This window comes from Tenebrio molitor, unplaced genomic scaffold, assembly GCF_963966145.1.
Source record: "Tenebrio molitor unplaced genomic scaffold, icTenMoli1.1 SCAFFOLD_735, whole genome shotgun sequence".
Lineage (NCBI taxonomy): Eukaryota > Metazoa > Arthropoda > Insecta > Coleoptera > Tenebrionidae > Tenebrio > Tenebrio molitor.
The window spans coordinates 4901-19208 of NW_027184217.1; the positions used below are offsets into that span (position 1 = coordinate 4901).

The 14308-nt window shown below is 41.2% G+C and overlaps 1 non-coding gene across 1 annotated transcript; it reads right to left on the bottom strand.

Moving 5' to 3' along the window:
- Positions 1–7287: 7287 nt before the first annotated feature.
- On the bottom strand, positions 7288–7407 carry LOC138140995 (5S ribosomal RNA). The gene has a single exon (XR_011162897.1). It is a non-coding gene; the product is annotated as a 5S ribosomal RNA (ribosomal RNA).
- Between the last annotated feature and the right edge of the window lie 6901 nt (positions 7408–14308).

A 14308-nucleotide genomic window follows, 5' to 3' on the forward strand; every position in this document is an offset into this window, starting at 1 on the left:
GAGCCACGGTACCAGGTCTGTAACGGTGGGGCTTCTTGACGCCGCCAGTGGCGGGAGCGCTTTTCCTGGCCGCTTTGGTAGCCAGTTGTTTCCTGGGGGCTTTTCCTCCGGTGGACTTGCGTGCGGTCTGCTTGGTCCTGGCCATTTCGAATGAAACGAATGAAAAACAAAACTGACAATTATTAAAATCGACTCTGACGATCGTTAGACGTGCACGCGTCGAAAGGTAAACGGGTACTAAAAATTCCGCCATATTAAATTGTACTTTTATACGTGAACAAAGTCAACGGCTGACTTCGTCGATTGGTCGATGGTGAACCGTTGAATCTATATAAGGCTCCGTTAGTTGAAATTTTGCGGTAGTTGACTTCCTAGGGACGAGGTGTGCAGGTATTTTGTGTCAGTTGAAATAATCTGAAAAGATGACCGGTCGCGGTAAAGGAGGCAAAGGATTGGGAAAAGGAGGAGCGAAGCGTCATCGCAAAGTCCTGCGTGACAACATCCAGGGCATCACGAAACCCGCTATCAGAAGATTGGCTCGTCGTGGCGGCGTGAAACGTATTTCCGGTTTGATCTACGAAGAAACTCGCGGAGTCCTGAAAGTGTTCTTGGAAAATGTCATCCGAGATGCCGTCACCTACACGGAACACGCCAAACGTAAAACCGTGACAGCGATGGACGTCGTCTACGCTTTGAAACGTCAAGGACGCACCCTCTACGGTTTCGGAGGTTAATTTCCTGGCGCTCTTCACCGTTCGAGAAAACCAGAATAAAATACGAAATACAAAATCGGTTCTTTTCAGAACCACAAAATAAAAATAAGAGGAAAAAAAAGAAACATGATGTTCTTTCGAGAAACAACGGACAATTATTACTAACTGACTACCTGATAAATGTACCAAGATCGTAAACACCCCTTGCTTTCCTTTTGGCATTGCAGTCGTAAATGATAATAATACAAAAAGAAAAGATGCATCGGTCATTTTACGAAAAAAAAAAGCTATAGTGGCCCTGAGAAGGGCCGATATTTTGAGTTTTCGCCACGGAGATGGATCGATCGTTCGTTTAAGGTTTCTTCTCGGTTTTTTTGGGTAAAAGTACGGCCTGAATGTTGGGTAAGACACCGCCTTGGGCGATCGTAACTCCGGACAGGAGTTTGTTCAATTCCTCGTCGTTTCTGATGGCCAGCTGCAGATGACGCGGTATAATACGTGTCTTCTTGTTGTCACGGGCAGCGTTTCCTGCCAATTCTAGAACTTCGGCGGCTAAGTACTCCATGACGGCGGCCAAATAGACGGGAGCTCCTGCACCGACGCGTTCCGCGTAATTTCCTTTTCTGAGAAGACGATGTATCCTACCCACCGGAAACTGGAGACCGGCACGGCTCGAACGGGATTTCGCTTTTCCCTTCACTTTACCTCCTTTACCGCGACCTGACATTTTAAGTTCGTTCGTTAGACACCACGAGAAGTAATAAAACTGACGGACGGGACTCGTCGATTGTAAAAGCTGGTAGCTGTGCTTCGAATTTATAGCCTCCGTGATAGGAGAATAGGACGTGACGATTGGTGGGAGCCCGTTTTCAGGTGGGGTTCTGGTGAACACACTACCTATCAGAAAGGTGGTGGTGCAAAGTTAACGCACGCACACGAGTCAGAGCAGTTCGCGAGTTTGTTGAATCGAATTGAATTGAAAAATGCCGCCGAAGACAAGTGGTAAGGCAGCCAAGAAGGCCGGGAAAGCTCAGAAGAACATTTCCAAGAGCGACAAAAAAAAGAAGCGCAGGAGGAAGGAGAGCTATGCCATCTACATCTACAAGGTGTTGAAACAAGTCCATCCCGACACCGGTATCTCTAGTAAGGCTATGAGCATAATGAACAGTTTCGTGAACGACATCTTCGAACGTATCGCCGCTGAAGCTTCCCGTCTGGCACACTACAACAAACGTTCGACGATCACCAGCAGAGAAATTCAAACTGCCGTGCGTCTGTTGTTGCCCGGTGAGTTGGCCAAGCACGCCGTCTCCGAAGGTACCAAAGCCGTCACCAAGTACACCAGTTCGAAATAGATGTTTTTCGTTTTCGACACATTTATAAACGGTTCTTTTCAGAACCACAAAAACTCTCGAACAAAAAAGAAAAAGACGTGAAACAGCGATTTTTAATTAACTTTTATTATGTCATTATTATTATTATTAGGTTTCATGCATTATCGGTATTTTGCACCCATGCCTATCCAACTTGTAGTTATGTGGTTATTGTATTCGAAATAATTTAGTTGATTGAGGTTATGTTATGAATAAATTTCTATTTTGCCAGAATACAACTCTTCGGAAGAAGAAATCAAATAAACAATCGTACATCTGCTGAACAACCTAGTTGATGGTTGATGGATTTGCATTACCCAGCATATAGCCTAAATGTTCATCTTTAGTGAAATTAAAATTACTTAGCTTTTTTAAGAAAGAAAAAATTAGAACGAATTCTCATCGAAAAAACCGCGATTCCTACAAATGATACAGATGGTTTTGTAGTCGCGTATGTTATTGAATACAATGAGCCGACATTTTTCCGACTCTTTGTTTCATCGAAAACGTTGTTGACATTAGCAAGGAACGTTAAGGATTCCCTGAAACAGACAATTTCACTGTTTTGGAATAGCAGTATGTGCAAATGAGAGGACAGAAGACTTTGAAAAAAGGAGTGAACAAAACTGTACTTTAGTACAGAATGTTATGTTTATTTTAATTTCAATTGTTCCTGTTTTAATGAGATTTTTTATGTTCCTAAATCATTTTCTATTTTTTTTTTCATTAGAGAAGAGTTATTGTCGAGTTATTATCTCTACCTAGCATAAAAATTAAAATACTTTGCAACATTACGTTATTATACATTGCATATCTGACATAAAATACTTGCAAAAATTACTTAGCTAATTAATATTACGCATGACAACTCACATTATTTACTTTGCAAAACATTATAGAATACATAACAGATAATTGTGACCCTGTGTATTGTTCATTGGAATTAAAATAAAAAAAACGTGATTTCGTCAATCGCCGTTATTTGTGACTTCAGGCAACTGTCGCTAAGAGCTATTTTTGTTTCTCCGTTCAATTTCCCGATAAAATCGTCGACTTAGTTATTAACTAAGTTCTTCAGTTAGGTGGTATCAACAATACCACAATAGCCATGTTGCCGGAGTTTTTTGATAAAAGACTTGCTAGTTGGAATACAGAAAATATTTACCAAACACCTATTCACGATAATAAACCGGGGCACTATTGTGGGTTTTCGGTTGGTTTTATATTATATTAGGTACTCACCCTTCGTAACGTGTCTCCACGAAAAAACGTCACTTTCACACTAACCACCTTTCGTTTTAACTCTCGCGACGATAACTGAAATGTTGACGCGCGCCGGACAGATTCACGGACATACAACCACCCACCCACCCCGCGCCCCGGTTTCCGTCTGGACTGGTTCTGTCGTCCGAGTGAGTGCCAAAAATTAGCGTTCGTCTATTAAATGATTGTCGGATGATGATTATTGACGGACACTTTTATCGCACCCGATCACACTTTAGTTACTACCTACGTTTAGTATCGACGACGCATCGTTTCGATTATTGAAATTCGAATTGAATTTTTTTTTTTTCTAGTTTTCGACGTAGATTCGCGTGACACAAATATTATGAGCCTTTTTGGATCGATTTCGTGTGCATCACGCCATTTCTACGGGCGAACGTGAATGTGTGATGTTGACGTGATGGAAGCAACGTTTAGGCAATCCGCATTACGTATTACTATCAATTATATTTTAAACGAATGAAAACTTCAATTCAGAAGTGTGATAATCCCGATCCATTCAAGTTTTGTTAATTTTAGATTAAAAATGCGTGAGTATTGTACTATTGCTAACGATGCCAAAACATCGCATATTCAATGTAAAAAGAACAAGAGCAACGGGCCATTAAGTTAATTTAAAAATAACTCGTACCGGATAAGTCGAATACGTATCCAGGGAAAATTTATTAATTTTAAAATTGACCGGCGGAAACAGGTTCTCGCCTCCCACCACTTTTGTGTAGCGGCCGCCAAATCAATTTTGTTTTTATATAATTGATTCAAAAAATTGAAATTCACGCATAGTTATCTGTGCCTGAAGTGGGTCATTTTCATTGCATTGTTAGTAAGATCGAAACCATAGAAACCATACAAAACGCATACGACTATTTCTGTTTTTCATTTCACGCACTGTTTTTTATTAGTTACCTAGCAACATGGTCACTGCATTGAAACTTCAGAGTTCCTTCAAAAATTTGAATTTTTAATTTCAATTTTTTGAATCAATGATTTAATATAAAAATAACTATTGTGGAAAACAGCAAAAAATAAAATAATACCACTAATTGGCGGCTGGTCAGGATAGACCTAACGTTCGAAATTTAGAAAAATATTTTTTTTATTTTAATACTGTTACTTTTCTAATGAAGTGCGAAATAAGTTGTGCCCCATAGCTATCTTTTTTATTTTTCACTACGACAATTACAAAGTGTTGATATTCACAACTTTTCGTGAGCACTTCGATAGAAATGAACAAGAACGCAGGAAAATTCCACACCGAATATTAATATTCTGTCTTGGCCCATGTTTACTTTTATCTACCGCAAAACAAAATGTTCGGATTTGTCAGGGGTATTCTGATTTAAAAAAAGAAGAACATTTGACGAATATTTTAAGTCTCAAACGTTTGGAAAATAATGCAACAACAATTCATAGACTACAAAAAAGCCTATGATTCAGTACCACATTCATGGTTAATTAAAATTCTTAAAATTTATAAAATTAATATTAAATTAAATCACCTTCTTTATATGGATGACATAAAACTTAACAATAACTGAAAATCAATCAATATGTCGTGGTCATTACGAAAATTTAGAATATATAACTAAAGAAGGAGAAATCATTAAAAATTTAAATAAAGGAGAATTTTATAAATATTTAGGTATTAATCAATCAAATCAAATTAAATCTATTCTTTTGGTGTTATAAAATGGTCCAAAACTAATTTAAAGAATATAAATATTCAAACTAGAGTTCTCTTTACAAAATTTTGTAAACATCACCCCAAATCTGCTGTTGAAAGATTTAATTTACCACGCGAAAATGGTGGTAGGGGTTTTTCAAATCTAGAAATTCTACAACACAATCAAATTGCTTCACTAAAAAATTATTTTCTCAATAGAGCTCGTGATATGACACTATAGCAAATATAAAACAAAAGTCTTTACATGGGAGATATTTTAAAGAGCTGAGGGTTTTATATTTGCAATACAAGATCTTGCACCGTTTTGGCTCACAGCGAATATAAAAAACGTCATGATATATTCGCAAAAATTATACACATGAATTTAGCAGTTAAATTCAATTTATTAAAGGATACACAACCACATTACATTTATAAACCAGAAAGTTGTTTAGAAAATGACAATTACAAATTATATTTTGATCGCACAGTTTTAACTGACATTCACATTCAGCATAACAGACCAGACATTATTATTTTAAATAAACAACAAAAGCAAGCATATCTTTTAGATATAGCTGTTCCAAATTCACACAATATAACACAGACATATAATACAAAAATTAATAAATATATTATTATAATTTCAGCAACAGGAATAGTACCGCAATCTCTTTTTAAAAATTTAAAAATTTTGGACTTAGAGAACACATAAAACACAAAAAAGTCAAAATGTGGAGGCGAGACGCCGGTAATTATGTTGATAAGCACTGCACTACTGCCGCCGGGTGGAGGTGGGATACGAAAAGAAGATGCTCTCACTGCTCTCACTCACAATAAGTTCGGAAAAACCGAATTTTATTATCGTATTTAATTGACGTCACAGTTACTTTGGCGAAACAGGAGCTCGCTTTTCGAAGGCATGATGAAAAAGACAGACGAATCAATTTGATATATAAAACCTAACAGGAACGGCTGGTCCATGAGGTCATTTGGGTAATGACCCCCTAAAAAATAAAGGTTTTACCCAACACCAGCCGCGACTGCAATGTACACAAGACTATGACTGCTACATATTATGTTATTTCAACCAAATCAGAAGTACAATAATTTTGAAAAGTAAGTGCAATGTATACTTCTAAATCTATCTAAATTTATTAATATGTAATTTTTTTCAAAACTATCGATCTTTCTTTGAAACATTTTCAATTCACAATTCACTGTTGGAAGCGCTGTACTTTTTAGTATAAATACGTATACGAAAAATTAAAATAATAGTTGAATTAACACATCGTTAAATGTTACGAGGAACATAGTTTTTTGGATTACACAGCAAAATCTTGGAATTTCAGTCCGATATTACTCCATTGAGTCTTTGGACTCACAAATAAATACCTCGAAAAGCCGACAAACATCTGTCTAGAACTTTTCTAGTAACCAGAGGGTATCGTAAACGACCCGTGTTTAGACCTCTTTCGTGAAAGTGACCGACCGCCGGCGCCGCTCGATTTCGTCATAAATCTCAGCCGTACCCCCCACGATAATTGACAAGTCTGTCATACAGCCCTACCATTTAAAACCTTTATTCTCTTCGTTTTAAAAATAGTTTCGCATGGTTTTTCTCTCTTCTCGTTTTACAATGGTCCAGTGACTAATAAATGAGTGTTGTGTTATGAGTTTGTTCGAGCTCAAAAAAACGTGGTTCGAAATTGTTTAACGTTTAACGAATGGTAAGTTATTCTAGTTTTTATGTTGGTCTTAACGTGTTAGGGGCCAAGAATACAACATTGTCTGTCCATTATAACATAGAACTGATATGTTGAATTCAGATCTCTAATTATTTAAAAACCAAAAAAATAAAGCAGCAGTCAAAGTGGCATGTACGCGTAACCTAATATATATTTTTTTTACATTAAAAGATCGCCGTCTTCCTCGTCGCACTTACGACATTTGCATATGTTATCTTTGTTAAACTCACGGAAGGAATATAATGAACCGGTCACCCGTCCAAGTGCTGACCGCTGCCCGCGTGGCTTACCTTCGGTGATCGAACGACAACCTTTACCGTTTGACGAGTTTTTATTCTGCAATTGTTTACAATTAATCGACAAAAAAAATTGTTTTCTTAATTATCTAGTACTTAAAGCTATGAATCTACATTATACGGGTCTGTGCATGTTTCCGAATACCTGCACGAAAAACAAATCGGTTCGGTGGTTGCTATGGATTTCAAAAAAAAACAAAAAGTGTTGGGGGGCAACGGCACGCGGTGTTCCCAAGCGGTCACCCATCCAAGTACTGACCGCGCCCGACGTTGCTTAACTTCGGTGATCGGACGAGAACCGGTGCTTTTCAACGTGGTATGGCCGTTGCCGTGGTGTTTAGGTGTGATCGTTGGTGTAAAATATATTGCTTTTAACATTCCGATGCACGAATATGAACATCAAAACGCGATGCGTTTCGTTTCCGTATGCACTTACCCTCTGACGACCGACGTCGGACCGAACTAACGGGAAATCCCACAACAACCACCACGTCACGCTCTAACGACAAGAGAGACTACTAGACGGACTGGCGATCTCCCGCGTCGCACATTTTTCGACCGCCGGCGGCGGTGGAAAATCCAGAATTTCACCCCACCTACCGCGCTGCTTGCTCCGACGACGACGAGATTCCCACATTTGGATCGACCGAAATATGTAAGTAATATCAGGAAGTTCCGATTTTCGAGAGGAGACCTGTGTTTCTATTTACCTATCTATAATAATTATCGTTATAATCATCATATCATTATTATTATTATTAACATTATTATTTATTACCATTATTATTATTATTATTATTATTTATCGTCCCTCGGATTCGGCGATCTTCGAAAATCCAAGTTGGACCGTTAGACATTCGAACGCGGTGTGCGTGGCTGACGAGTTGTTATTTTTGGCGTTTTTTCTTCGATCTTCACCCCGACTTCGGACGACGCAGGTCGGACACGAAATTACGAAGAGAGAAAGACGGAAGAAAGGAAGAAAACCTGAAGATCCGTCGAAGAAAATATCGGAAAACTCGTAGGTGCGGCATCGGTCGGACGATGAAGACCGTCTCCTTTCGGATGATCCTCTCGACGGACTTTCGGCCGTCCCGAAGGGTCCGGACGGCAACGGGACCCGTCGTCGACTCGTCCCGTTTCAACTTCCGCCGAAAACGATCGACCTGAACGTCGGAGAGGCGGTTCGCGGCATCCTGTTGTCGGAATTGCCTCGGTTCGAACACCAGGTCCTTTCTGTGCTTCGACCGTTTCGGAAGCGTTTGGCGACGCGAAGATGTCGTAAAATCGAGAAGGTGGCGCGGTATTCCGGGAAGAGATGGACCAATATTTCGGCGAACGAAATATGGATTCCCGGAATCGACGCGTCTACCCCGCACCGCCGACGTAAACCGTCGGTCCCGAATCGAAACCGTGACGACCCGGATTTAGGGCTGGTGGTTGGAGGGGCGTGTACCTGATTCGAAACCCACCGACGTTCCGAGACGAACTTCGCTATCTCCAGGGAAACTTCGGAAACCGAGTTCGGCCAGCTTGATCACACGGTGGCGATGGTGATCGAGGAAAGAGGACGATGCCATCACGCGGGCAACGATTCCGAGGCCTGCAATTTCTTCGACGGCGGACGCGGTGCGCGTTCAGTCCTTCCGTCCGCAGTGGCGACTATTTTATAAAGACTTAGAAAATTTTTTTGTTCAATTCTCGTTCACGAGGTGCTCGAAGTGTACGTGTGTGAGCAAGTGTTTTTTCAATAATTATTATTAACTTTTAACGTTTTAACGTGAAAGATGGCCGACGTCGAAAATCAAACAGCATCATCGGTCACCACCGGTTCCGCTGCCACCCCTCAATCCCACGCGAAGAAAGAGAAAAAAGCGAAAAATCCCAGGGCGAAACCGTCCCATCCTCCGACATCCGAGATGGTAAACAACGCCATCAAGGGACTCAAGGAACGCGGAGGATCGTCTCTTCAGGCCATCAAGAAGTTCGTCGCCGCAAATTACAAAGTCGACGCCGAAAAGGTCGCCCCTTTCATCAAGAAATATCTGAAAGGCGCCGTGGCGTCGGGATCTCTGGTTCAGACGAAAGGTAAGGGCGCGTCGGGTTCGTTCAAGCTCGCCTCGTCCACCTCCGGTGGTGCCAAAGTCGCCTCCGCCTCCGACAAGAGGAAACCCGCTTCGTCCGCCGCATCCAAGACGAAAAAATCATCCGCCAAACGTACCGCCGTCGCGACGACTTCCGACAAGGCTTCCTCGAAGACAGCCAAAAACAAGCCTCCCCCAAAGCGAAGAAGACTGCTGCCGAAAAGAAGAGCGCCGTCGCTGCCTCCGCCGCCGCAGCGAAAGCCAAGAAATCGGCCGCCTCCTCGGCAGAAAAGAAAACTAGAGCCGCCCCGAAACCCCGATCGCCTTCCAAAGCGAAGAAATCTAACAAGGCTGGTCCGACTAAAAAACCCAAAGCACCCAAACCCAAGACAGCCAAAGCCATTCCTGTCAAGGTGAAAAAGGCCGCTTCGCCGAAGAGGAAAAAGTGAGAAACGTGGATGGATACTCGACTCATGTTCGTTCGGCTGTGCCTCGTTCCGACGTCATCATCGTACTACCGGCAACGGGGCACGCACAAATGGCCCTTTTCAGGGCCACACGATAATCTACGACGAAAAAAAGAAATAAAACTATCCTTACGGCGAAACCAAATAAAATAGATAGCATCAGCTGGCAGGTAGGTGATGACAGGATGCAATAAAATTTTACGAACGACCGCAACCCAACCCGAATCGAGAGGACCGACCGATTATTGACATTTTTATTTTATTCATTTCCGGTTGAAGGGCGATATATTTTTTTTTTTGCCTGTAAAGTTTGAGGTTCTGAAAAGAACCGATTTTTTTGTTATAAAATTCGTGTTTCGTGTTGTTCTTCCGAAACACGATGTGGAAAAATTTAAGCGCGTTCACCCCGAATACGTCTGGCAAGTTGGATGTCCTTTGGCATGATGGTTACACGTTTGGCGTGGATGGCGCACAAATTCGTGTCCTCGAACAGACCGACCAAGTAAGCTTCGCTCGCTTCCTGGAGGGCCATCACGGCGGAGCTTTGGAAGCGCAAATCGGTTTTGAAATCCTGAGCGATCTCCCTCACCAAACGTTGAAAGGGAAGCTTGCGGATGAGCAACTCGGTACTTTTCTGGTAACGACGGATCTCACGCAGAGCCACGGTACCAGGTCTGTAACGGTGGGGCTTCTTGACGCCGCCAGTGGCGGGAGCGCTTTTCCTGGCCGCTTTGGTAGCCAGTTGTTTCCTGGGGGCTTTTCCTCCGGTGGACTTGCGTGCGGTCTGCTTGGTCCTGGCCATTTCGAATGAAACGAATGAAAAACAAAACTGACAATTATTAAAATCGACTCTGACGATCGTTAGACGTGCACGCGTCGAAAGGTAAACGGGTACTAAAAATTCCGCCATATTAAATTGTACTTTTATACGTGAACAAAGTCAACGGCTGACTTCGTCGATTGGTCGATGGTGAACCGTTGAATCTATATAAGGCTCCGTTAGTTGAAATTTTGCGGTAGTTGACTTCCTAGGGACGAGGTGTGCAGGTATTTTGTGTCAGTTGAAATAATCTGAAAAGATGACCGGTCGCGGTAAAGGAGGCAAAGGATTGGGAAAAGGAGGAGCGAAGCGTCATCGCAAAGTCCTGCGTGACAACATCCAGGGCATCACGAAACCCGCTATCAGAAGATTGGCTCGTCGTGGCGGCGTGAAACGTATTTCCGGTTTGATCTACGAAGAAACTCGCGGAGTCCTGAAAGTGTTCTTGGAAAATGTCATCCGAGATGCCGTCACCTACACGGAACACGCCAAACGTAAAACCGTGACAGCGATGGACGTCGTCTACGCTTTGAAACGTCAAGGACGCACCCTCTACGGTTTCGGAGGTTAATTTCCTGGCGCTCTTCACCGTTCGAGAAAACCAGAATAAAATACGAAATACAAAATCGGTTCTTTTCAGAACCACAAAATAAAAATAAGAGGAAAAAAAAGAAACATGATGTTCTTTCGAGAAACAACGGACAATTATTACTAACTGACTACCTGATAAATGTACCAAGATCGTAAACACCCCTTGCTTTCCTTTTGGCATTGCAGTCGTAAATGATAATAATACAAAAAGAAAAGATGCATCGGTCATTTTACGAAAAAAAAAAGCTATAGTGGCCCTGAGAAGGGCCGATATTTTGAGTTTTCGCCACGGAGATGGATCGATCGTTCGTTTAAGGTTTCTTCTCGGTTTTTTTGGGTAAAAGTACGGCCTGAATGTTGGGTAAGACACCGCCTTGGGCGATCGTAACTCCGGACAGGAGTTTGTTCAATTCCTCGTCGTTTCTGATGGCCAGCTGCAGATGACGCGGTATAATACGTGTCTTCTTGTTGTCACGGGCAGCGTTTCCTGCCAATTCTAGAACTTCGGCGGCTAAGTACTCCATGACGGCGGCCAAATAGACGGGAGCTCCTGCACCGACGCGTTCCGCGTAATTTCCTTTTCTGAGAAGACGATGTATCCTACCCACCGGAAACTGGAGACCGGCACGGCTCGAACGGGATTTCGCTTTTCCCTTCACTTTACCTCCTTTACCGCGACCTGACATTTTAAGTTCGTTCGTTAGACACCACGAGAAGTAATAAAACTGACGGACGGGACTCGTCGATTGTAAAAGCTGGTAGCTGTGCTTCGAATTTATAGCCTCCGTGATAGGAGAATAGGACGTGACGATTGGTGGGAGCCCGTTTTCAGGTGGGTTCTGGTGAACACACTACCTATCAGAAAGGTGGTGGTGCAAAGTTAACGCACGCACACGAGTCAGAGCAGTTCGCGAGTTTGTTGAATCGAATTGAATTGAAAAATGCCGCCGAAGACAAGTGGTAAGGCAGCCAAGAAGGCCGGAAAGCTCAGAAGAACATTTCCAAGAGCGACAAAAAAAAGAAGCGCAGGAGGAAGGAGAGCTATGCCATCTACATCTACAAGGTGTTGAAACAAGTCCATCCCGACACCGGTATCTCTAGTAAGGCTATGAGCATAATGAACAGTTTCGTGAACGACATCTTCGAACGTATCGCCGCTGAAGCTTCCCGTCTGGCACACTACAACAAACGTTCGACGATCACCAGCAGAGAAATTCAAACTGCCGTGCGTCTGTTGTTGCCCGGTGAGTTGGCCAAGCACGCCGTCTCCGAAGGTACCAAAGCCGTCACCAAGTACACCAGTTCGAAATAGATGTTTTTCGTTTTCGACACATTTATAAACGGTTCTTTTCAGAACCACAAAAACTCTCGAACAAAAAAGAAAAAGACGTGAAACAGCGATTTTTAATTAACTTTTATTATGTCATTATTATTATTATTAGGTTTCATGCATTATCGGTATTTTGCACCCATGCCTATCCAACTTGTAGTTATGTGGTTATTGTATTCGAAATAATTTAGTTGATTGAGGTTATGTTATGAATAAATTTCTATTTTGCCAGAATACAACTCTTCGGAAGAAGAAATCAAATAAACAATCGTACATCTGCTGAACAACCTAGTTGATGGTTGATGGATTTGCATTACCCAGCATATAGCCTAAATGTTCATCTTTAGTGAAATTAAAATTACTTAGCTTTTTTAAGAAAGAAAAAATTAGAACGAATTCTCATCGAAAAAACCGCGATTCCTACAAATGATACAGATGGTTTTGTAGTCGCGTATGTTATTGAATACAATGAGCCGACATTTTTCCGACTCTTTGTTTCATCGAAAACGTTGTTGACATTAGCAAGGAACGTTAAGGATTCCCTGAAACAGACAATTTCACTGTTTTGGAATAGCAGTATGTGCAAATGAGAGGACAGAAGACTTTGAAAAAAGGAGTGAACAAAACTGTACTTTAGTACAGAATGTTATGTTTATTTTAATTTCAATTGTTCCTGTTTTAATGAGATTTTTTATGTTCCTAAATCATTTTCTATTTTTTTTTTCATTAGAGAAGAGTTATTGTCGAGTTATTATCTCTACCTAGCATAAAAATTAAAATACTTTGCAACATTACGTTATTATACATTGCATATCTGACATAAAATACTTGCAAAAATTACTTAGCTAATTAATATTACGCATGACAACTCACATTATTTACTTTGCAAAACATTATAGAATACATAACAGATAATTGTGACCCTGTGTATTGTTCATTGGAATTAAAATAAAAAAAACGTGATTTCGTCAATCGCCGTTATTTGCGACTTCAGGCAACTGTCGCTAAGAGCTATTTTTGTTTCTCCGTTCAATTTCCCGATAAAATCGTCGACTTAGTTATTAACTAAGTTCTTCAGTTAGGTGGTATCAACAATACCACAATAGCCATGTTGCCGGAGTTTTTTGATAAAAGACTTGCTAGTTGGAATACAGAAAATATTTACCAAACACCTATTCACGATAATAAACCGGGGCACTATTGTGGGTTTTCGGTTGGTTTTATATTATATTAGGTACTCACCCTTCGTAACGTGTCTCCACGAAAAAACGTCACTTTCACACTAACCACCTTTCGTTTTAACTCTCGCGACGATAACTGAAATGTTGACGCGCGCCGGACAGATTCACGGACATACAACCACCCACCCACCCCGCGCCCCGGTTTCCGTCTGGACTGGTTCTGTCGTCCGAGTGAGTGCCAAAAATTAGCGTTCGTCTATTAAATGATTGTCGGATGATGATTATTGACGGACACTTTTATCGCACCCGATCACACTTTAGTTACTACCTACGTTTAGTATCGACGACGCATCGTTTCGATTATTGAAATTCGAATTGAATTTTTTTTTTTTCTAGTTTTCGACGTAGATTCGCGTGACACAAATATTATGAGCCTTTTTGGATCGATTTCGTGTGCATCACGCCATTTCTACGGGCGAACGTGAATGTGTGATGTTGACGTGATGGAAGCAACGTTTAGGCAATCCGCATTACGTATTACTATCAATTATATTTTAAACGAATGAAAACTTCAATTCAGAAGTGTGATAATCCCGATCCATTCAAGTTTTGTTAATTTTAGATTAAAAATGCGTGAGTATTGTACTATTGCTAACGATGCCAAAACATCGCATATTCAATGTAAAAAGAACAAGAGCAACGGGCCATTAAGTTAATTTAAAAATAACTCGTACCGGATAAGTCGAATACGTATCCAG